This window comes from Gorilla gorilla, chromosome 5 (assembly GCF_029281585.2).
Source record: "Gorilla gorilla gorilla isolate KB3781 chromosome 5, NHGRI_mGorGor1-v2.1_pri, whole genome shotgun sequence".
In the NCBI taxonomy this organism is placed as follows: Eukaryota; Metazoa; Chordata; class Mammalia; order Primates; family Hominidae; genus Gorilla; species Gorilla gorilla.
The window spans coordinates 52,244,387-52,267,872 of NC_073229.2; the positions used below are offsets into that span (position 1 = coordinate 52,244,387).

At 50.3% G+C, this 23,486-nt stretch overlaps 1 protein-coding gene across 2 annotated transcripts in view; it reads left to right on the forward strand.

The window, feature by feature from the left end:
• The window catches only part of PACSIN1 (protein kinase C and casein kinase substrate in neurons 1), a 68,537-nt gene that overhangs the window by 33,224 nt on the left and 11,827 nt on the right, over window positions 1-23,486 (forward strand). The window contains exon 1 of one of the 2 annotated variants that reach the window (XM_004043854.5): window positions 14,977-15,217. The exons of the other annotated variant lie outside the window; for it this stretch is intronic. The gene's annotated coding sequence lies outside the window, so the exon portion shown is untranslated. Of the gene's footprint in view, window positions 1-14,976; window positions 15,218-23,486 lie in introns of those variants that run through there. 2 annotated transcript variants of the gene reach the window in all.

Here is a 23,486-nt window from a genome sequence, read left to right on the forward strand (position 1 = left end):
CCATCAGAATCTAATGCTGCCAGACAGGAGGCAGAGCTTAGGCGGTAATGTGAGTGAGGGGGAGTGGCTAAATACAAGGTTCCTTGATCACCACTTACCTCCTGGTGTGCAGCCTGGTTTCTAACAGGCCACAGACCAGTAGCAATCTGTGGCCCAGGGGTTGGGGACTCCTGTTATACTATATACAAAAATTAACTCAAAAATGAATCAAAGACATAAATATAAGAACTAAATTTTTTAAATTCTTGGAAGAATATATAGGGACAGGCTAGACCCAGTGGCTCACGCCTGTAATCCCAGCACTTTGGGAGGCTGAGGCGGAAGGATCACTTGAGGTCAGGAGTTTGAGACCAGCCTGGCCAACATGGTGAAACCCCATCCCTACTAAAAATACAAAAAAATTATGCAGGCATGGTGACGGGCACCTGTAATCCCAGGTACTCAGGAGGCTGAGGCAGGAGAATTGCTTGAACCCGGGAAGTGGAGGTTGCAGTGAGCTGAGACGGTGCCACTGCACTCCAGCCTGGGTGACACAGTGAAACTTCGTCTCAATAAAAAAAAAAAAAAAAAAAATATATATATATATATATATAGGGAAGAATCTTTATGACACTGGATTTGGCAATAGTTTCTTGGATATAACACCAAAAGCACAGGCAACAAAAGGAAAAAAATAAATTGAACTTCATTAAAATTTAAAACTTTTGTACATCAGAGGACACTATCAAAAGGGTGAAAAGCAGCCCACAAAATGGGAGAAAATATTTGCAAATCCTATGTCTAATGAGGGGTTAATATCCAGACTATATATAGAACTTCTACAACTCAATAGCAAAAAAGACAAACAACCCAGTTAAAAAACAGGTGAAGGACTTTTCTCCAAAGAAGATATACAGTTGGTCAATAAGCACAGGAAAAGATGTTCAACATCTCTGATCATTAGGGAAATGCAAATAAAAAACACGAGATACCACTTCACACCCATTATGATGGCCATTATAAAAACAGAAAATAACAAGTGTTGGGAGTCTCTGAGCCTCCTCTGGTTTGGGAGGCTGCCTGATTTGCAAATAAAAATAATAAAATTAAATTAAAAAACGAGTGTTGCAGGGAAGTGTAGGAATTGAAACACTTGTATATTGCTGATGGGAATGTAAACTGGTACAGCCACTGTGGAATTGTCAATAAGCAGCAATATTTTGAAAGGAATCTTTTTTTCTGAGCAGTAGGTCTCAACAGTAGGCTTAAAACATTCAGTAAACTGTGCTGTCAACTTGGATGTGCTGTCATCCAGGCTTCCAGGCTTTGTTGTTCCATTTACAGACGCAGACAGAATAGATTTAGCATAATTCTCAAGGGCCTTAGAATTTCAGGAATGGTAAATGAGCACTGGCTTCAACTTAAAATCACCAGCTGCTTTAGGCCCTAACAAGAGAGTCAGCCTGTCCTTTGAAGCACTGAAGCCAGGCATTGACTTCTCTCTAGCTATGAAAGTCCAAGATGGCATCTACTTCCAGTAGAAGACTATTTCATGGGCATGGAAAAATCTGTTGTTTAGTGTAGCCATCTTCCGCAGTGATCTTAGCTAGATCTGGATAACTTGCTGCAGCTTCTACATCAGCACTTGCTGTCTCACCGTGCACTTTGCTGTTATGGAAATGGCTCCTCTCCTTAAGCCTCATGAACCAACCTCTGCTAGCTTCCACATTTTCTTCTGCAGCTTCTTCACCCCTCTCAGACTTCATAGAACTGAAAGCATTGCAGTCTTGGATTAGGCTTTGGCTTAAGGGAATGTTGTAGCTGTTTTCATCTTCTATTTAGACTACTAAAACCTTCTCCCTGTCAGCAATAAGGCTGTTTTGTTTTCTTATCATTTGTGTGTTCACTGGAGGAACACTTCTAATTTCCTTCAAGAACTTTTTCTTTGCATTAACACTTGGCTGCACTCCAGCCTGGGTGCCTCCACTTCCCAAAGTGCTGGGATTACAGGCATGAGCCACTGAGGCTGGCCTCCTATTTTTAAAAAAATTACTTAGCATGTATAGTTTGGTAGACAAAAATCTTTTTTCAAGACAGGGGATTCCTTGGGTGAAGAAATACCTAAAGGGTCCCATGGTGGTGAAGAGGTTAGAAATTGCTAATCTGGTCCAACCCCCTCAGTTTGAGGGGAGCAGACCTACACCCAGAGAGGGGAGGCACCTGGACCAGGCAGCCTAGCTAGGAGCAGACGAGGTCAGGGCTAGAAGCCAGGACCCGGGCTTGTTGAAGAAGCCAGTTCTGGGCAGGTTTCTTGGGTCCCAATGTGTGCATGTCTGCCCCAAGCTGTCAGCTCCCCCAGGATGGTGACAGTGTCTTTAGCATTTTTTTTGATCAGTGACCAGAACAGGTGGGGAGGTTTAAAGGTCTCTTTGATGGTGGTGTGATAAGATAGGACCTGTTCTCAAGGTGTAGTCAATAGAACACCAATATCAGCATGGGGAACTTTCAGAAAGGTAGGTTATTAAAAAATGCAAATTCGGCTGGGTGCGGTGGCTCACACCTGTAATCCAGCACTTTGGGAGGCCGAGGAGGGCAGATCAAGAGGTCAGGAGATCGAGGCCATCCTGGCTAACATGGTGAAACCCCACCTCTACTAAAAATACAAAAAAATTAGCCAGGTGTGGTGGCGCACAACTGTAATCCCAGCTATTCGGGAGGCTGAGGCAGAAGAGTCTCTTGAACCCAGGAGGCAGAGGTTGCAGTGAGCCGAGATCACACCATTGCACTCCAGCCCAGGAGACAGTGCAAGACTCTGTCTCAAAAAAAAAAAAAAAAAAAAAAAAAGCAAATTGTTGGGGCCCACTACAAACTTGCTGGGATGGAGAAGTACATTGGTGTTTCTCACACCCACCTGTGAACCCTATCTCCTGGTATTCACACCCTGGTGCAGCGTTTTCCACAGTGACACTAGGCTTGGCAATATGACTTGGTCTTGCCAGTAAGACATTGGCAAGCATGACACAGGTAGAGGTTTGACAGAGAAATGCTCACACACTGGAACTTGTCCTTTGGAATGCTCACTTTTGGAGCCCTGAGTTACCATCTAAGTGGGTCCAGCTATTGTGCTGGAGAGACCACAATGAAGGAGAAACAGAGGGAAACAGGGGAAGGGACAGGGACAAGCATCCAGACAACTGCCAGCTACTGCAGCCATCCCAGCTGAGGATAAGTCATGTAAATGAAGAAGCCATCTTTTTTTTTTTTTTTTTTTTTTTTTTCTGAGACGGAGTCTGGCTCTGTGGCCTAGGCTGGAGTGCAGTGGCGTGATCTCGGCTCACTGCAAGTTCCGCCTCCTGGGCTCACGCCATTCTCCTGCCTCAGCCTCCAGAGTAGCTGGCACTACAGGCGCCCACCACGACACCCCGCTAATTTTTTGTATTTTTTAGTAGAGACGGGGTTTCACCGTGTTAGCCAGGATGGTCTCGATCTCCTGACCTTGTGATCCGCCCACCTCGGCCTCCCAAAGTGCTGGGATCACAGGCGTGAGCCACCGCGCCTGGCCGAAGAAGCCATCTTGGACATTTTAGCTCCAGCTGAGGGCATGTGGAAGAGAAGAGCCACCCAGCTGAGCCCAGTCAATCCACAGAGTCATCATAAATCATCGTTGTTCTAGGTCACTAAAATCTGGTGAGCTTTGCTAGGCAGCAATAGACAACTGAAACCCCTGCTGAATCAGAATCTCTGTGGCTGTGGCCTGAATCTCCATTTTGTACAAACCTCCAGTTGGTCCTGATGCTTACTAAAGTCTGAAGACCCCTGGAAGGGGCACTGCATTTGGAATCCAAAAGCTTGATTCAGGCCAGGCACAGGGCAACATAGTGAGACACTATCGCTACAAAAAAACAAACCCAAAAATTAGCCCGGTGTGGTGGCCTGCACCTGTAGTCCCAGCTACTCTGGAGGCTGTCCGTAGGAGGATTGCCTGAGGCCAGGAATTCAAGGCTGCAGTGAGCTATGATTGTGCCACTGCACTCCAGCCTCAGCATCAGAGCGAGATCCTGTCAAAAAAAAAAAAAAGAAAAAGAAAAAGAAAAAAAGAGCCTGATTGAAATTCCCAGGAGCTATGTGACTTTGGACAATTCCTTAGCATCTTTCATACTCCAATGCTTTGTGTGAGATGAGTAAAGACTCCAGAGAGCAATGGGGAGGAAAGTGCTTTGTGAATCGGAAACACCAGATGGAAGTCAGAGTGAGTATCGTCAGCACCGTTAGCCACACTGGAGCATGCATTGAACACTGCTGCATGCCCAGCCTGGTGCAGGCTGCTATGTTGGACTGTGGTGGCGAGTACCCTTGCCCTATTTAATTCCCCTCAGGTACCAGAGGTGAGAATGTGGGCTAGGGGTGCTCATAGAAGTCACTCAATCCACCTTACAGCAAGCCCTGTGGTTCCATCTCTGGAGGGTGCCCTGAATCGACCCTTTGCCACTGTACTATCATTGCTCTCATGGACTGTTGCAACAGCCTCTTTTTTGTTGTTTTTAATTGAAGTGTAACTTATAATGTTATATTTTTAAAATTGAAGTATAACACATCTTAGCCATGCAATTCAATGAACTTTACACCTGTGAATACTGCCAGCCGGATCAGAATAGAAAATATTTCTAGTGCCCCAGAGGTGTGCTCCTGCCTGTTGACATCTCCCAGAAGCAACTGCTGTTCTGACCTCAATCTCTATGAATTAGATTTGCCTGTCCCGGATTTATCTGTAGTGTTTTTGAGTGCATCTTTTTGTATAAATTTTTTTTAGTAGTTGCTCTAGGTATTACCATATATATCTACATACCTATATCTATTTGTCTATATCCATGTCCATCTACCCATCCATCCATCCATTCACAGCCTGCTGGTGTCAGTGTTTTACCAGTTCAAGTGAAGTGCAGAAAACTTACTTCCCTTAAGTTTCTTTACCCTCCCATTTATAGTCTAATTGTCATCAATATTTCCTCTGCATGTTTTGAGAAGCACATCAGACAATGTTACGTGTGTGTGTGTGTGTGTGTGTGTGTATATATATATATATATATATATATTTTTTTTTAAACGGAGTTTTGCTTTTGTCACCCAGGCTGGAGTGCAGTGGTGCGATCTAGGCTCACTGCAACCTCTGCCTCCGGGTTCAAGCAATTCTCCTGCCTCAGACTCCCGAGTAGCTAGGATTACAGGTGCCCAACACCGCACCCAGATAATTTTTGTATTTTTAGTAGAGACAGGGTTTCGCCCTTTTGGCTTGGCTGATCTCGAACTCCTGACCTCAAGTGATCCACCTGCCTCGGCTTCCCCAACTGCTGGGATTGCAGGCATGAGCCACACACCAGGCCGTAATGTTATAATTTTTGCTTCAACCCTCAAACATAATTTGGAAAGCTCAAGAGAAGGAAAGTTGATCATATTTACCCGTATTTTTACTCTTTCCATTTTTCTTTCCTCCTCCCCAATGTTCCAGGAGGATTCCTTCTTGTATCTTTCCTTTCGGTTTCAATAACTTCCTTTAACTATTCTTTTAGGGTAGGTCTGCTAACAAAAAATTCTCTTAGTTTCCTTTATCTGAGAATACCTTGATTTTCCTTCATTCTTGAAGGATATTTTCTCTGGATATATGGTTCTGGGCTGGCAGTTCTTTTCTTTCAGCACTTGAAAACTGTTTTGCCACTTCTTTCTGGCTTCTATGGTTTCTGATTTTAAAAATCTGCTGTAATTTGTTTTTCCCTGTTATTATTATTATTATTATTATTATTTTAGATTTTTTTTTAGGAATGAGGTCTCTGTTGGAGTGTCGTGGCACAATCATAGTTTACTGCAGCCTTGAGCTCTTGGGCTCAAGTAATCCTTGGCCTCAGGAGGCCTCAGCCTCCCAAATAGTCAGGACTACAAGTGCACGCCACCACACCCAGCTGATTTAAAAATTTTTTTTTGTAGAGATAGGGTCTTGCTATGTTGCTCGGCCTGTTTTTCCCTTTTAAATAAGTGTCATTTCTCTCTCTCTCTGTTTTCAAGATTTTTTCATTGTCTTTAGTTTTCAAGAGTTTGACCATGATGTGCCTTGGAGTGGATTTCTTGGGGTTTTACCTGTTTGGAGTTCACTTAACTTCTTAAATCCATTGTTTGTCTTTTGCCAAGTTCAGGATGGTTTTCAGCTACTATTTCTTCGAATGTCTTTTCAGCCCCGACTCTTTCTCCCCCTCCTCTTGGACTCTAAAACCATGAATGTTAGAGCTTCTGTTTTAGTTCCACAGGCTCCTGAGGTTCTGTCCTTTTCTTTCTTTTTTTTTTTTCAAGCCATTTTCTCTCTGTTGTTCAGGTTGGGTAATTTCTATTGTTCTATCTTCAAGTTCAATAACTTTTTTTTATCTCTTACCTCCATACTTTTTTTTTTTTTTGAGATGGAGTCTCACTCTCTCACCCACCAGGCTGGAGTACAGTGGCACAATCTCGGCTCACTGCAACCTCTGCCTGCCTGGTTCAAGCGATTTTGTATCTCAGCCTCCCCAGTAGCTGGGATTACAGGTGTGCACCAACATGCCTGGCTAATTTTGTAATTTTAGTAGAGATGGGGGTTTCACTATGTTGCCCAGGCTGGTCTCGAACTCCTGGCCTCAAGTGATCCTCCTGCCTTGGTCTCCTAAAGTGCTAGAATTGCAGGCGTGAGCCATTGCTCATGGCCACAAATTATTTTTGTATTATATCCTGGACACTTGGGGTATTATGTTATGAGATGCTGGATCTTCTTGAAATCTGTTTCAGCAGGCCTCCCTGAACCCTGGGCCTTATTAATGACAGGTGGGGGTAGAAATCCAGGTCCCCTACTTGACCTTGGTTGACACCCTGGTGGGGGTCAGGGGTGCCTCCTTACTTCTGGGCAGTGGTGGGAGTTCTGGCACCAGTGATCCCTCCCTGCGTGGGAAGGGAGGGTGCCTTGTTACTGCTCCTATGTGGTCTCCACTGACCTGATTACTCTTGGGTGGGGGTGAAGGTCAACCCAGCATGGAGAGGGAGGGGCACCTTGTTATTGCTGGGTGCAGTGGAAGTCCTGGCTCTCCCTCATTCTTCACTGTTGTCACCCTGGCGGTGGGGGATGGGGCTCCTAGTTACGGCCAGGCAAGGCTCCCCACCCGGCCTTTCCTCACAGGAGAACATGGGCCTGGGGCTGTAGTTTCTTCCATGGTGTTTGGCTACAGTAGGGACGTCATTGTTTTAAAGGTTTTTGTCTTGCTAGGCTGGGTCTCTGCTGATCCTTTGGCTAAAGAGAGCAGGTTTTTTCTATTTTTTGTTTTTGTTTTATTCTTTTTTATTATGTTTTAGACCTATCAGCAGGAAGCAAAGAGCAGGTTTTTCTTGGGGCTGTTTTTGTCTATGTTTATTGGTATTTCTGGGTTGCTGACTTCTTCCAGCTCCAAATCTGGCATATATTGGGCAAAAAGAAAACCCAGGGAACTCACTGCTCTGTCACTGTTTGGTCTTGAGATCTCTAGTCAGTCTGTCTTCTCTCTGCCTTTAAGAGTCTTCTTCTGTTTGTTTTATATATAGGGGTGGTTTTAGCAGAAGGAATGGGGAGAAGTGTGTATACTCCATCTTGTTCAGAATCAGAAGTCCAGATTGATCTATTCTTGAACTTCACATAAATAGAATCTACTGTGTGTGCTCTTTTAAGTTTGGCTTCTCTTGCTCGGTATGATGTCTTTTCAAAAAAACTTTTATTGTAAAAAAAAAAAAAAACCCCACATAACATGAGATCTACCCTTCTAACAGAATCTTAAATGTACAATATTAACTATAGGCCCAATGTTGTGCAGCAGATCTCTGGAACTTTTTCATCTTACAAAGATGAAGCTTTATACCCATCGAATAGCAACTCCCTATTTCTTCCTCCCCTCAGCCCCTGGCAACCACCATTCTCCTTCCTGTTTCTGTGGATTTGACTATTTTAGATACCTCATGTAAGTGGAATAATGCAGTATTTGTCCTTCTATGACTGATTTAAGTTATCATAATATCCTCAAGGTTCACCCATGTTGTGGCTTAGGATAGGATTTCCTTTTTTAAGGCTAAATATTATTCCACTGTGTGTATATACCACATTTTCTTTATCCATTCATCCACTGATGGATGTTTAGATTGTTTCCACATCTTGGTAATTGTGAATAATGCTGCGATGAACACATGAGTACAAATTTGTCTTTGAGACCCTGACTTCAATTCCTTTGGGTAAATACCCAGAAGTGGTATTGATGGATCGTATGGTAGTTCTTTTTTTGTTTGTTTGTTTGTTTGTTTGTTTGAGACGGAGTTTCACTCTTGTTGCCCCAGCTGGAGTCCAGTGGTGCAATCTCAGCTCACTGCAACCACCACTTCCTGGGTTCAAGCAATTCTCCTGCCTCAGCCTCCCAATTAGCTGGGATTACAGACATGTGCCACCACACCTGGCCAATTTTTTGTATTTTTAGTAGAGATGGGGTTTCACCATGTTGGCCAGGCTGTTCTCGAACTCCTGACCTCAGGTGACCCACCTGCCTCGGCCTTCCAAAGTGCTGGGATTACAGGTGTGAGCCACCGTGCCCAGCAGTAGTTATTTTTTAAATTTTCTTTATTTTTATATTTATTTTTAGTAGAGACGAGGTCTCACTATGTTATCCAGGCTGATCTTGAACTCCTGAGCTCAAGCAATCCTCTTGCCTCTGCCATCCAAAGTGCTGGGATTAGAGGCGTGAGTCACTGTGCCCAGCCTATTTTTAATTTTTTGAAAAACATTTTTACTGTTTTTTATAGCAGCTGCACCATTACACATTCCCACCAACAGGACACAAGTGTTCAAATTTATCCACATCCTTGCCAACACTTATTTTATTATTATTACTTTTTAAATAATGGCCATCCTGACAGGTATGAGGTGATATCTCATTGTGGTTTTGATTTGCCTTTCCACAATGATTAGTGATGTTGAGCATTTTTTAATATACCAGTTGTTCATTTGTATGCCTTCTTTGGAGAAATGTCTGTTCAAGCCCTTTGCTCATTTTTAAATTTTTTTAAAGCTATCCAGTTATAGGAGTTTCTTATGTATTTTGGATCCTAGTCCCTTGTTAGATATGTGGTTTGCAATTTTTTTCCCCCATTCAGCAGGTTACGTTTTCACTCTGCTGTTTCCTTTGCAGTGCTTAGGCTTTTTAGTTTGATATGTAGTCCCATTTGTCTATTTTTGTTTTTGTTGCCTGTGCTTTTGGTGTCAGATCTAAGAAATCATTGCCAAGGCCAATGTCCTGAAGTTTTTCCCTATGTTTTCTTCTAGGAATTTTATGGTTTCTGGTTTTATGTTTAAGTTTTTAATCCACTTTGAGCTGATTTTTGTCTATGGTGTAAGATAATGATTCAAATTCATTCTTTTGCATGTAGAAAGCAGTTTTCCCATCACCATTTGTTGAAGAACTATCCTTCGTATCATTTCCCCACTGTGTATTCTTGGCACCCTCACTGAAGATCTGTTGATCATATATGTATGGGTTTATTTCTGGGATCTTCATTCTGTTCCATTGGTCTATAAGTCTTTATTTATTTATGTATTGCTGGTGACCATAATATGCATATATGTCTATTTTTATGACAGTACCATGCTGTTTTAATTACTGTAACTTAGTAATATGTTTCGAAATCAGGAAGTATGGGGCCTCCAGCTTTGTTCTTCTCAATATTTTTTTGGCTAATTTGGGGACCTTTGTGGTTCCTATGATTTTAAGATTTTCTTTCTATTGCTATAAAAATGCCATTGAGATTTTAAGAGGGATTACATTGAGTCTGTAGATTGCTTTGAGTAGTATGGATATTTTAAGAATATTAAGTCTTCCAATCCATGAACATGAGATGTTTTTGTTTGTTTGTGTCTTCTTTAATTTCTTTCATCAATTTTTTATAGTTTTCAGTTTACAAGTATTTCATCTCCTAGGTTAACTTTATTCCTAAGTATTTTATTCTTTTTTGATGTTATTATAAATAGAATCGGTTTCTTAAATTTTTTTCAGAAATTCAGAAAACTTTCAGAATTTGTCAGAAATTCTTTGTTATTAGTGTACAGAATCAGCTTGATGTCTTGAGATTTATCCATGTGATTATGTGTAGTGGGATTTTTTTCATTGCTGTGTAGTATTCCACTATGTGAACAAACCACACAGTAGAATTTATACAATGAAATCCTACACAGCAAACTACCTCAACTATATGCAGTAAACTGCACAATTTGTTTTTCAACCCCTCTGTGGGTGGGCATTTGGGTTGCTTCCAATTTGGAGATATTAAGAATGAAGCTTCTATGAACATTCTTGGACATGCGTTTTCATGGCTATTAGCACTAAATATTGCAAAAGCTTCTTAACTGGTCTCCTTGCCTCAGCCCCGGTCTCCTAATCACTTCTCCATGTAAAAACCACTGTGATCTTCTGAAAACATAATTTGGATCCCTTTCTCCCCTTGCTAAAAAATACCAATGGCTTCCCTTCATACTTAGAATAAAATTCAGAGTCCTCACCATGGCCTACAAGCGCCTCTGGGAGCCAGCCCCTGCCTGCCTCTTCTTTATCACTACCTCGTTTGCCACCTCTCTTTGTCTGGCTTGCTCTACCTACCATCCATTCATCCGCCCTCCCATCCACCCATCCAACCATTCAGCTGTGGGCTGCTTTCAATGCGCTCAGCTTACTCCCACCTCTAGGACATCTGCCCTTGCTGTTCCCTCTGCCAGAAACACTCTTCCTTCAAATCATCACATACCTCCCTTTCTCCCTTTTTTTAGATCTCTGTTCAAATGTCATCTCTTCAAAGGAGGATTCTAAAATGTTCCTGCCTCATACTCTCTGTCTCTTTAACCCACGTTATTATTATTATTATTTTGAGACAGAGTCTCGCTCTCACCTAGGTTGGAGTGCAGTGATGCGATCACGGCTCACTGCAACCTCCGCCTCCTGGGTTCAGGCAATTCTCCTGCCTCAGCCTCCCGAGTAGCTGGGACTACAGGCACATGCCGCCATGCCCAGCTAATTTTTTGTATTTTAGTAGAGACAGGGTTTCACCGTGTTGCCCAGGCTGGTCGCGAACTCCTGAACTCAGGCAATCTGCCCGCCTCGGCCTCCCAAAGTGCTGGGATTACAGGTGTGAGCCACCGCACTGAGCCCACATTATTTTTCTTGGTAGCACTGCTCATCATTTGAACATATTTATGATGTGTCTCCCTTTGGCATGAAATCTCCCTGAGGTTATGGACATCGTCTGTTTATCTACCGTGTTCCACCCTAGAGCAGTGCTGCACATAGTTGCAGTCAAGAAATGCTTGTTAAATGCATGAAGAAACTAGCATGGGATTTAGTCAGACACCTCAGTATTGACACCAGCTTCATTTTGCAGCTGTGTATTACAGTATGGGGCGAGCCCCTTAACCTAGGAGCCTCACACTCTGATCACCTGGGATCTTGTGAAAATGCAGATTCTGATGTGGGAAGTCTGGGGTGGGACCTGAAATGCCACATTTCTGACCAGCTTCCAGGTGGTGCCCAGGCTGCTGGGCCTTGGATAGCGAGGCCTTAACTGCCCAGAGCCTCAGTTTCCACACCTGTATAATGGCTCTTTATGAAAAAACACTGGATACGGTATAAAGCACCATGCACAGTGCCTAGATGTAGCAGGGACTCAGTGATTGTAATATTTGTTGCTCCTCCTCCAGGTGCCTGCCAGGGCCACTGGACATTTTCTCCCCCCGATCTTCCCCCTCCCAAGTACCCACCCCACATGCTTAGCCACCTACACAGAATCCCACTAAAGCCTTTCCATTTTCTTTCTCTAGAGCTGGCCAGCCCTCCTGTTGTGGGCTGGGGTTGGGGAGGATTCTGGCATTTTGACAGTCATGGGAATATTATGCAGATGAGATGCAAAACAGCAGCTAATGAGCACTGATTGCATTTTCCCTGGCTCTGGGGAACATGTGGGATAACTGTGCTGAGCTGGGGAGAGGGGGCAATGAATGCTGTTGGGGAGCTGGATAAGGAGGCAAGGAGGGGGCTGACAGAAGGAGTAGGCATCTCCCAGGGGCATGAGGGCCGCTGCCCTGTGGTGTGGGCCAGACACCCTCCTCTGATCTCACCTGTGGGACAGGAACATGGCTAAGGTCCAGGAACAGGAGCTGAGGTTGGGCATGGAGTGTGTGTGTGTGTATGCGTATGTGCATGTGTGTGTGTATGTGTGTGCCTGTGTGTGTGTGTGTACATGGTGTAGGGGGTGTCCCTGTGCCAGCGTGGGACCTGCAAGTGGGAGAGTAGAGGGCCTTCATTCCCAGCAGCAGTTGGGGCCAGATTAGGCTGACAGTGGGGGTGGGCTGAGGGTGGATGCTCTCTGTGCTGGGGAAGGAGGGGGAGACAGAAGGGGTCAGCTTCTTCCACAGGGCCTGTCTGGAATCCGTGAGTGTGGGAGGACAGGATGTGGGGTCTGCCTGGCAGCAGATGGGGCTGGATCAGGCTGACGGAGGGGTGGGTGGGAGGGCAGCTGTCTTTGGTATCCTTGGATGGAGCCCGGCTCTTTAGGAGAAAGATGATCCAGGGCTGGGGGCCAGCTGGTGGGCAGGGGGCTCTGCTTACAGCACCTGGGAACTCAATCCCTCCCTGTCCCCCAGCTGAGGCCTCCTCACTCTCTAGGAAGCCTCTGCTCTTGGGCGCTGGGAGTCCCCACCCTCCTGGCCTAGGCCTTGATCTGAACTCCCTGCCAAGGACCTCCAGGCCTGGGGATGGCTGACATCAGGCTTCTGGCCCAAGGAAGGCAAGGCTGGAAGTCACTTCTGAGGTTGATTGTGGGGTCCTCGTGCCCACCACTTGACTGGGACTTTGAGTACTTACGATCTCATCCTGCCTTTGATCTAAGGATAGAAGCGAACTTGACTATGAAACTTTTAGAAACTGGGTGGCTGGTGCCGTGTTTCCCAATCAGATCTTTCTTAATGGAATCAACGTGAGGCACTGGAAAAGGCTTGGCAGACCGGGGGCTCGAATCCCAGCCTATCCACTGGCTGCCTTTGTCATTGTGGACAAACTGCTCCATCTCTCAGAGCCTATTTCCTAATCAGTCCAGTAGCCTCACCATGCAAGGCCCTGTGACAGCCAAAGACTGCAGGAGAGCCCTTGAGACAGGCCCGGGCTTTCCGAGAACCCACTAGCTCATCATCTCCTCAAGGGCAGGGACTCTGTTTTGCCCACAGCTGTATCTCAGTGTCTAGAACCATCTCTGACCCATGGTAGGTGCCTAGTCAGTGTCTGTTGAATGGATGAAATGCCCCATTTCTGTATCCCAAGATGATTTTTATCTTATCTCTTGACATCTCTAATACTGGAATGCTTCCTGCAGCTATGTTTGAGTTTCACTGGCAGCAGCCTTGTGATTGAGAGGGGTCTTGGAAGTGATGAACACGGAAGAGCTATCATTATTATTACAAGAGGGCCTTTTGCTTAATTTGTGGTGGCTTCTGGTTCCTTTCTGTTGTATCTGCCCTCTCTGGGGAGTGTGGGGTCCCTGAGAATTACGCTGGGGCACAGGGGCTGCAGTGACCCTTGCCCGAGGCCCTGCAGTGGTGCTGGGCTGGGAATAGCATGTCCTGTGGGGCATGCTGTGTGTCCTGGGCCCCAGTCCCCACTCTGGTCTCCTGCCACCCACCACCCACACTGTCCCTCCTGGGGGTGGCAGAAGTCTAGAAGCCTGTGTGAAGCTTGGAATTCTCCTCTCTGGGAGAGTCATTTTACTGTGCCCTGTCATAACTCCAAGTACCGATGCTAGAGGGGTGAGTAGGGATATGTGAGTAGGGGGGATCTAGTGTGGATTTCCAGAATGAGAGTGAGGGAGGGTGGGCCCTGTCTCCAACCCCACCCCATCCCCCTTCAGCAGCAGAGCTGAGACACTGCTGAGATCAGATTAGTGCCTGATCCCCAGGTGGGGCGGAGCAGACAGTCAAATCCTCCCCTGGGAGGCCACTCATTATTCAGCCCCTTGATCCTGACACTTCTACTCCCATCCCTGAACCCTGCCCATGAGGCTAGCACCAGGGCTTGTGTGTGCCGCAGTGAGTTTGTGTAGGAAGGGCTTGTGTGTTACAGGTTCTGAATCCATGTAGATGTGTGTGCACGTGTCTTAAAGATGTGCGTATGCTGATATTAGTGTCACAGTTACGTGTGTGTGTTATAGGTGCATGTGTAGGAAGATACACAGACTTGTGGAAATGCATGTGTGCAAATATATGTAATGGGCATTTGTATCTGTGTGTTGTTGGGGTGCACATGTCCTGGACACACGAGTGCTTAGGGCCACCCATGTGTGCGCTTGAGTGGTGTGTGGCAGCCATGGCCTGTGGGAGAAGCGTTGGAACTGGCATCACAAGGTCTCGGTGCCGACAGCTAGCCCAGGAACCTTGGACTCTCCAATTCTTTTACAGCTGTGGCCCTCAGCTTCCAATCTGTCAAATGGGTATGAAGCCTTATGGCACGAGGTTGTGCATGAGCATCTCTCACACTCAGCCTGGCCTAGAAAAAACTCAAAATTTTGAATTTTCATCAAATGAGAGAATAAATGATTAAACAAATAGAAATGCTTCACAGAGCAGCACGCGCTTAGATTTTAAGGACCCAAGCAAAGTGCATGGAAAGGTGCAGCTGTCTGGAAGGACGATTGGGAGGTGGGATTTGGGGAGAAAGGGAAGAAAGGGGATGGAGCAGGGCTTCCCAGTCGAGGGCGGCGGCTGAGCCTGTGTCCCCACCAGCGTCTCTGTGGCCGTGAAGTGTATGCGTGCGTGCCCATGTTGATGCGGGAGGCGGGCGTCCCCTGCTGTACATGGGAGGGAGGCTGTCTGTGCAGAGCATTGCCCAGTTGCCATAGAAACGAGCAGAAGGAGGTGGGTGGCTGGAGAAGGAGGCGGGTCGGGAGCGGGGAGTGGGGAGGAGGCAGCGGTGGAGGGAGCTGGCTCCTGCAGTTCTGGCGCTGCTGCCTTCCTGAGTGAGCGGTGGAGGGAACCCTAGAGGACAGAGCCCCCAGCCCGGCAGCAGGCCCCCTCTCCGCCCGCCACCACGGAGGAGAAGGAGGACAGCCAGCCCCTCCGGCCCTGGCCTGGCCCAGCGGGGGCAGTAAGCTCCTACTTGCCCCCAGCTTGGTGCCCACACGGGCCCAGGTAGGCATTTCGATGGCTGGAAGAGGCTGTGTGGAGAGTGGGGAATGGGGCTGCCCTGCCTTCCTACCAGCGGCACCTGGTAGGAGCCAAACAGGCCAGCTGGAGGAGCCGGGCCAGGGACCAGGCTGGGGAGCGGGGTGTGGGGCGCAGCCAGCATCCTGAGAGGTCTCGTCAGAACCGTCAGAACCTTGATCCTCCTCATCAGGGGGACTGTCCCTGTTGCCTTTCCTCCTCTGTACCTCTTGTCTCCACCATTGCCACAGGTCCTGACTTTGTAGCCATGCCCCCTCCTTGGGGCAGCAGGCCGAGGGAGGCTGGAGCCTCCAGGGACCCACAGTCTGAAGCTAGACAGGGTAGGCGGCAGAGGGCAGGGAGGAGTAAGGATGCCCCTGCCCCACTCAAGGCACTGCTAGGCTCTGGCCATTTGGGATAAGCAGACTCTCCTCCCACCCCCGATGACACCAGAGCCTCCCTGCTGGCCCTGGATGGTCTCAGGCACTGGGCTTAGAGCCCCCTGGTCAGGTCAGAGGCATCTACCTCCTGCCCCAACCTCAGGCCCTTCCCCTTCCTCGTTCTCCCTGGAGACTTAGTGAACTGTCCCCAACCCCAGCTCTCCCAAAGGACCCCCATGCCCTTCCCCAGCAAGCCCAGGGTCTCCAAGTTGGGGTACCAGGGAGCAGGCCTCTGATGGGGTGGGAGTGCCTGTGGCCCTCCCTCCTGCGCTCTCTGTCCCTCTGCTGCATTGCTCCTGGGGACAGACTCGCTGCTGCTGGGGGAGCTCTTGGGCACTGCCACTGCGGAGGAGCCTCTGCCAGCTGCTCAGGAGGGGGCAGGGTGGGGTGCAGGGGAGGAGCTGGGCCCTCTGCCCTAACTCTGGGCAGGGAGGGGGCTGGAGGGGGCCCACAGGAGTTCACGGTGGGGCACACCTGGTCCAGTTTTGCCCTGAATGGAGCTGAGCCACCTTGGGTGGCATAGGGAGGAGATGCTAGCCTGAGAGGGGCAGAAGGTTGATGTGTGCAACTATGGGCGTGCTTAAGGTCCTGCCCTTCTCCACCTGCTTTCTCTCCCGCACCCCCTGAGAGCCCAGCTGGGTCTTTCACTGGACCACAATGTGGGGTGTCCCCTTCCCATGGGCACTCGGGTCAGAGGGCCTGGTGCAGGGGCTGAGGAGGGGTCACATGATGGGTAGGGGCACACACGCTGAGAAGCTGGCGTGGCTCTGCTCATTTCTGCAAACGTTAGACGCACATTCACAGAGTGCTGGACTCAGGGGCTCCCACTTTGGGATCAAGGGCCTAGGAGGGAGAAGGGCAGGTCTCGGGGATGGCAGAAACGGGATGCAGATTCGCCTGTGCGCACTGACACTGCCTGCCCCTGCTCCTCCGAACCCCACACTCTCCTCCTTCCTGACCAGGGTGGGAGCTGATATCTGCCCTGCCTCACCTCCTGCAGCCGGGCCTGCTGGCCTCAGTTGCCCGTCAGCGGTCGCCCCCACCTCCACTGGAGCAGGGGCTGGTGAGGCCTGGAGGGCAGGTTCTTTGGGTGAGAGCTGAAGGAACGTCTGTCCACTCAGCAGGACCTCCAGGCCTGGCCCCAACCTCCAGCCCCTGGCCTGCCTCCTCTAGGCCTGGGCCCCTCCCTGTCAGGTTGCTGCTTCACAGATCGGCTCAGGGCTGCCAGGATGGGCTTCTGGGACACATTTCCCTGGCCCACTTCATTGCACACAACGTGCCCACAGCCCAGGGCACCTGCCTAGAAGCCGGATTGAGACTTGACCTCCCCTGGCAGACCTTCTCATGTGAAAGGGAGCTTGAGGGAGGCCCCAGGAGCACTGAGAGGCCTGGAGCTCAGCAGGGGCTGGGGCCTGGGACACAGGAACAATCTGGCGCCCGGCTGGCCCCTCCTCACTGCCCTTGACCCCCGTGCAGGAGCTGGCAAGGGTGAGGAGGTATCTCCAGCTGGCTGTCCATGGGCATCTCAGGGCTCCAGAACTGAGCTCCCATCCCCTCAAACGCCGTTCCTCCCTCAGTATCCCCAGCTCAGCAAACAGCAGCTCTGTCTGCCAGCTGCTCTGGCAGGAGCCATCCTTGACTTCTCATCTCACCGTCACATCCAAACCATCGGCAGATCCTGTTGGCCGGAATGCCACAGCACTTCCAGACTCCAGCCTCTTCCCGCTCCTTCTAACATTATCTCCTCATTCTGAGCCCCCATCTTCCCTCAGCTGGGGGACTGCAGCCACCTCCTAGAGCTTCCCTGCCCACTCTGCCCCACCGTGGTCTGCTCTTCCCCCAGCAGCCACAGATCCTTTAAAACAGAAGCCAGATCACATCCCACATCTTTCCAAACCCTGCAATGGCTCCCATCTCACTGAGAAAAAGCTAAAGGCCTCCCTCTGACCTACAAGGCCCTCCCCAGTTCCCTCCCCCAAACTCTCCAGCCTCACCCCTCCCCTTCCCTCATCTGCGCAGGCCACATGACCCCCTTGCTCCTCAACCCTGGCAGCCGGCTTCTGCCCCAGGGCCTTTGCATGGGCTGTTCGGGCTGCCTGAGTGCTCTGCCTGGCTCCCTCTCCACCTTCCTCAGGCCTTTGCTCCAAGGCCACCTGCTCAGAATGACCTTCTCTGACCATCCTCCGTAAAAAAGCACAACTCCTCGCCCCCATCTTCCCTCCCTGTCTCCTCCCCTGCCTTGCTTTCCTTTACAGCCCTTGTCACCTTCTAACATCCTTGATTACCACTTATTTATCTCGTTTCTTGCCTGCTCAGCCTCTCTAGAATGTCAGCCCCACAAGGGAGGGGGTTTTCTGTCTTGTTCACTGCTGTAGCCCAGCTCTGCACCCTGAGAATCAGGGCTGCAGTGTAAAGCCAGGAGTGTCTCCCTCGGGGGCTGGCTCAGCATCTGTGCTGTCGTGGGGGCCTATGATTCTGTCCTCACAGGGGAAGATGATGCCCGCCTACCTGAGCCATTGCCTCAGGGACATTGGGTTGGACAGGACGCTGGGCCTGCACTGGGTCCACACATCTTCCTTTTCTCCACTCCAGCTGTGGCCAGAGCAGCTTTGCCCGGCCAGGCCCGGGAAGAGAGCAAGCTGCATGCATCCCACCCCAAGCCACTGAAGCGGGAGGGCCATGGCCCCTTCTTCCTGGTCAGAACTCATCCTTGAGTTCCCTGTGTTGCAAAAACGTGCTGCGCTCCCACCAGGAGTGTTGCCCACAGAGGGGGCAGCCTGGCCCTTGCTCTCCAGGTGGCCACAGAGGCAGTGGGCTCAGGACAGACAGACGGACCCCTGCAGAGTGGCCAAGTGTGTGCTGACTGGTCTTGAGAAAAGAGATGCCCCAGAGCAGACAGGAGGGGGCCCTGCCTTCCCAACAAGCTCCTGCCCCTGCCTCCCCATCTGTGGGCATCTCACTTTGGGCTCCCCCAGAAGCCAACCCCAAGACAAGGATATGATTCATTTAGGAGGTGGCCCACAGAAACACTGAGGGTGGGAAAATGACACAGGGAGACAAAAAAGGGTGCTTTACCAAGCAAGTTACCACTGCGGGTGATTCAGCTCACTCCCGCTGGAGAGCTCTGGGAGGGGTTTTGAACACACCCTTGACTCAGTCCAGGAGGGCGGGGGAGCTGGGGTATGTATACACCACCTTCCAGTGGCTCTCCACCACCCTTTGCCCTGTCCCTCACGCTGGCTGAATTTTCTCTGAACTGTTGTCACCACCTAATGTGGTGATATTTATTGTATTTTCTTCTTGGCTTTTTGCCCGTGCTGGAATGTAAGCTCCATGAGGGAAGGGCTGGTCTTACTCCCTGATGAGCCTGCCCCACCTGAAACAGGCTTAGAGGCCCTCTAAAGATGTGGGCTGTGCAAAATGGTGTCTTGTCTACTTGGCTTGGGAGCAGGGGAGGGATGTGGGCCTTTTGGGGTGATTTTCTGGAGGAGAGAGAAAGGGTCTGGGCTCTTAAGAGGGTGGCCGGAGGAGGAAGGGAGAGCACAGGGGTGGTGAAGGGTGAAAGGTCAGACCAGGAGTGGGCTAGGGAGGAGGAGGGGCCAGCCACAGAGGCTGGGGTGCCTGAGGCTGTGTCTGAGGCTTGCCTGTTCTCACAGGTGGGCCACCAAGGGGTGCCTTGGGCCCCTTCCTAGCTGGGATGAGCCCAGCTGGTCCCCTCTGCCCTGGGCCTCTCTGGGGCCCTCCAGCCTTGAGTAAGGTTTGAGCTCTGCCTCCCTGAGTCTCCCCATTTGTGTTTCCATCCCCCTCCTTCCTCCTCAACTTGGGATCATCATTTCTAATGAGCAGGCTCCCTGGGGACTGCCTGGAATACCCCAGGTTAGAGGAGATGCAGGTCCAGGGGACTGGTTTTCAGACCCAAAGAGAAAGCAAGAGGAAGCCAGGCCTGAGATCTTCCTTTCATGGGGGACCTGGAGACCTGAAGGTCCCAGGTGAGGCCCAACAGTCCTGGAAGGGCTCTGGGGGTATTAGCTGAGGAGGGGAGAAGGGGAGCCAGGTGACCCAGAGAGATGAGACTCCTGTCATGAAGGCTCTGTAGCTGTTAACACCCATAATACTGCAGGTGAACTCTGGGCCTTCTGTGCACTGGGCACTCATTTCCTCCTACACCCCATGGGGGTAGGTGCTATCATGGGGGTAGGTGCTATCCCATGGGGTAGGTGCTATCATCACCTCCTTTTGCAGATGAGGAAACCGAGGCACAGAGGGTTTAACTAACTTGCCAAGGTCAGTGGCAGAGCAGGGATTTGAACCTCATCTCCAGACATTCTGTCTGGCCTCTTGATGCTGTTAGCTATTGTGCTAATCAGCTTTTTGGGACAGCAGGTTGCCACTCCTGAACCAGCAAGACTGTTTAGGGGAGGACATGCCTAAGAATGGCACCACAGTGTTGGTGTCAGATGAGGGGAGGGGTAGGTGAGGGCTGGGGTATTTGGGGAAGGCTTCTTGGAGGGACAGGGACTGAGCTGGTCCTTGAAGGGAAGCAGAGGTTTTTTGGGGAGGGGTGAGTGATGGGAGGGAGGATGGCATGTGCCCTAGGCTGGGTTGTGGGGAGACATGAGCAAAGGGGCAGAGGCTCTAGTGGACACGGTGCATCTCAGCTGACTCAAATCCTCCCCACTGCACTGGGAGCCCCAGCAGAGATGGGTCAGAGTCCCTGTGTGGCCCCAAGCCAGGCGCTGTGAGCCTGTCGGCCTATCTCTGGGTAAGGTGAGGAGTGGGTTGGGGGCCACTGCTGGGAATATTTGTAGGACCTGAGACCCTGGGGGAGAGGCAGGCAGTTCTGGTTTCCCCATGGCCCTGTCCCTGAGCTGAGCCTGTTCCATGGGGAGAAGGCCTTAGGCCAGGAGGGCTGGAGTGACACCCACAGACAGCCAGGAGCAGGGGCAGGGGAAGGACCCACCCCTGGGTCTGAGTCTGGCTCTGCCTCCTTCCTGCTGTGTGACCTTGGACAAGTTATCTAACTTCTCTGAGTCTCAGGTACTCGTCTCTAGAACAGGGAAGGCAATAGCCATCTCAGTGGGCTGTGAGGTTTGGAGATAAAGCGTGTGAGGAGGCGCTCACAATGGCACACAGTAGGCGCTCAAAAATGGTTGTGTCGTTGATGCTGCCTGCGTGCTGCAGTACCCCTGAGGACGGAGGACACCATGCTGAGGGCAGGATGGTCCTGGGACCACAGGGAGGAGGAGACCCTGGAACCGGGCCCTGAGGGCTGACCAAGAGGAGGGAAGGGCTCTCCAGGAGAAGCCCGGCTTGGAGACAGAGGGCGGGTGGGACTCGGGACCCCCTCCTGGCTCCTGGTTCTGGTTGTGTCATCATCATCATCGTCAACATTGGCTGGGTGCCCACTGTGTGCAGGTAACTGTGTCTGGCTCTGGGATAGAAAATTCATCATTTCTGCTGTTTGTTAAGTGAATGTCAGAAGGTCCTTGGCATCTATTCATTCATTCATTCAACAAAAGTGCACTGCGCACTTACTATGTTGCCGGCACTGCGCTGGATGCTGGAAATACGGCAGATAACCAGACAGATAAACACCGCTGACTGGACTGAGTGACATTCCTGTGGGAAGGAGGACACACAACGTGATGAATGCCGTGCTGTGGATGGCGTGTCCGGTGGTGACGAGGGCTGTGGAGAATAATACGGAGAGGACAGGGAGGAGGTGGGGGCTCAGGACCTGCTGGTGGCTGGGAGCAGCTGGGTGACTCCCAGGCCTGTGGTTGGTGACCACTGAGGTAGGAATCCGCACGGCGCCTTGGTCCACACCAGGCCTGGCCTCTCCAGGCTCCTGCTCTTAATTCCTCTGTCCCTTCCTCAAGCCAGGAGTAGATGGAACACAGCTGAGGGCCCTGCCCTCCAGGGTCTCCTAGAGGCAGCTTTCAGGAGATGCCTGGGCCTGACGAGAGATGCCCTCCACCCTGGGGCTCCTTTGTCACTGAGGCCTCCATTACAGACTTGGCCCACATCTCACTGGTAGTAGTTGGGGGAGCTGGCTCCAGAGCCCTGCACCCCCCAGTCTGCACTTCACAGGCTGCATCATCCTCATGGACAAGAAAGGCAAGACCCTTCCTGGCTCCACAGAGAGAGCGGGCCACCCCTGAGATGGAGCTGTTGCTCCACTACAGGCAACGGCGGTGGCGGATGGACAGTAAGCGCCGACACCTGTGGAGAGCTCGCTGTGTGTCAGGCGCGGTCCAGTGGCCCAAGGTCTAGTGCTCCGTTTAATCCTCGCAACAGCCCATTTTACAGATGCGGACGCCGAGGCCTGGGAAGAGGGAGAGAGCCACACACGCTCTCACAGCCCATACATGAGAGAGCCAGGGTTTGAATCCAGATTATTTGGCTCCAGAGTCTGGGTTGTAATCCTACTCTGCGCTGCACAGGCCCCAGGGTCAAGTCCTCACTCTGCCACCTGTAGCTGCGCGATCTTGGCTTACCTCTCTGAGTCTTGGTCTCCGCAAGAAGAAAAAGAGGAAGCCCCTCTCTGTGAGGATTGCTGTGAGAATGAACGAGGTGCTGGGTGTGAGGGCCTGTCCTGAGGAAGTGCTCAGTAAGCCTTGCTTCCGCTCTCCCTCAGGGGTCCCGGGGAATGAGGCTCAGCAGGGGCCACGCAGCAGGGGCTTCGGCTGGAGCGAGGATTCAATACCAGCTCTGCTGTTTACTGTCTCAAAGGCCATGGGTGCACTATTTTAGTCACTCCGTGCCTCAGTTTCCCCATCTGTAAATGAAAATAAGGCACACATAAAGCATCTACAGCCGTACCCAGCACACAGTAGGCACTCGGTAAACGCCAGCTAGTAATAGCCAATGTTAATGTCAACACCTCTCTATGTAATGATAGTGTGGTGGTCAGGAGTGTGCGCTCTGGATCCAGACCCTGGGCTCAAATCCCAGTTGCACCTTTCCCTAGCTGGGTGTATTAGGCTCCCCAGAGAGACAGAACCAATTGGATGGATGGGTGGATGGATGGATGGATGGATGACAGATGGATAGATAGGTAGGTAGAGAAAGATGGATGAGAAGGGATTTATTAGGGGAGCTGACTCATGTGATTGTGAAGAAGTCCCATGTTACACTGTCTGTGAGCTGCTGGGCCAGGGGAGCCGGTACCATGGCTCCAGGTCCAAAGGCCTAAGAACCAGGGGGGCCAGTGGGGTAACTCTCAATCTGCGGCCAAAGGCCTGAGGACCTCAGGGGCTGCTCATGCAAAGTCCCTGAGTCCAAAGGCCACAGAACCTGGAGATCTGATGTCCAGGGGCAGGAGAAGAGCGTCAGCTCCAGAAGAGAGCGAGAACTCACCTTTCCTCTGCCTTTTCCTTCTCTCTGGGCCCTCAGCCGATTGGGTGGTGCCCGCCCACATTGCATGAGGGCAGATCTTCCTTCCTCAGTCCACTGATTGCAATGCCGGCCTCTTCCCGAAACACCCTCACAGGCATACCCGGAAATAATGCTTCACCAGCTCTCCGGGTATCCCCTAATCCCATCACGCTGACCCCTGAAATTAATCATCACACTGAGCAACCTTTGGCAGGTTACTTCGCTGCTCCGTGACTCAGTTTCCTCATTTATAAAACAGTGTAACAGTAGTTCCCATATCACCTGGCCGTTGTCTATTCATTGAGCTCCCACATGCAGTGCTGTGCACCGTGCGTGGGACATTTGGCCCTCACTGCCTGCTGGCCACTGTCATTGCTGTGATAGCCTTAAATCATAAGATCACACAGGGATGCTGTGATGCCCTGGGCTCACTTCTCCCG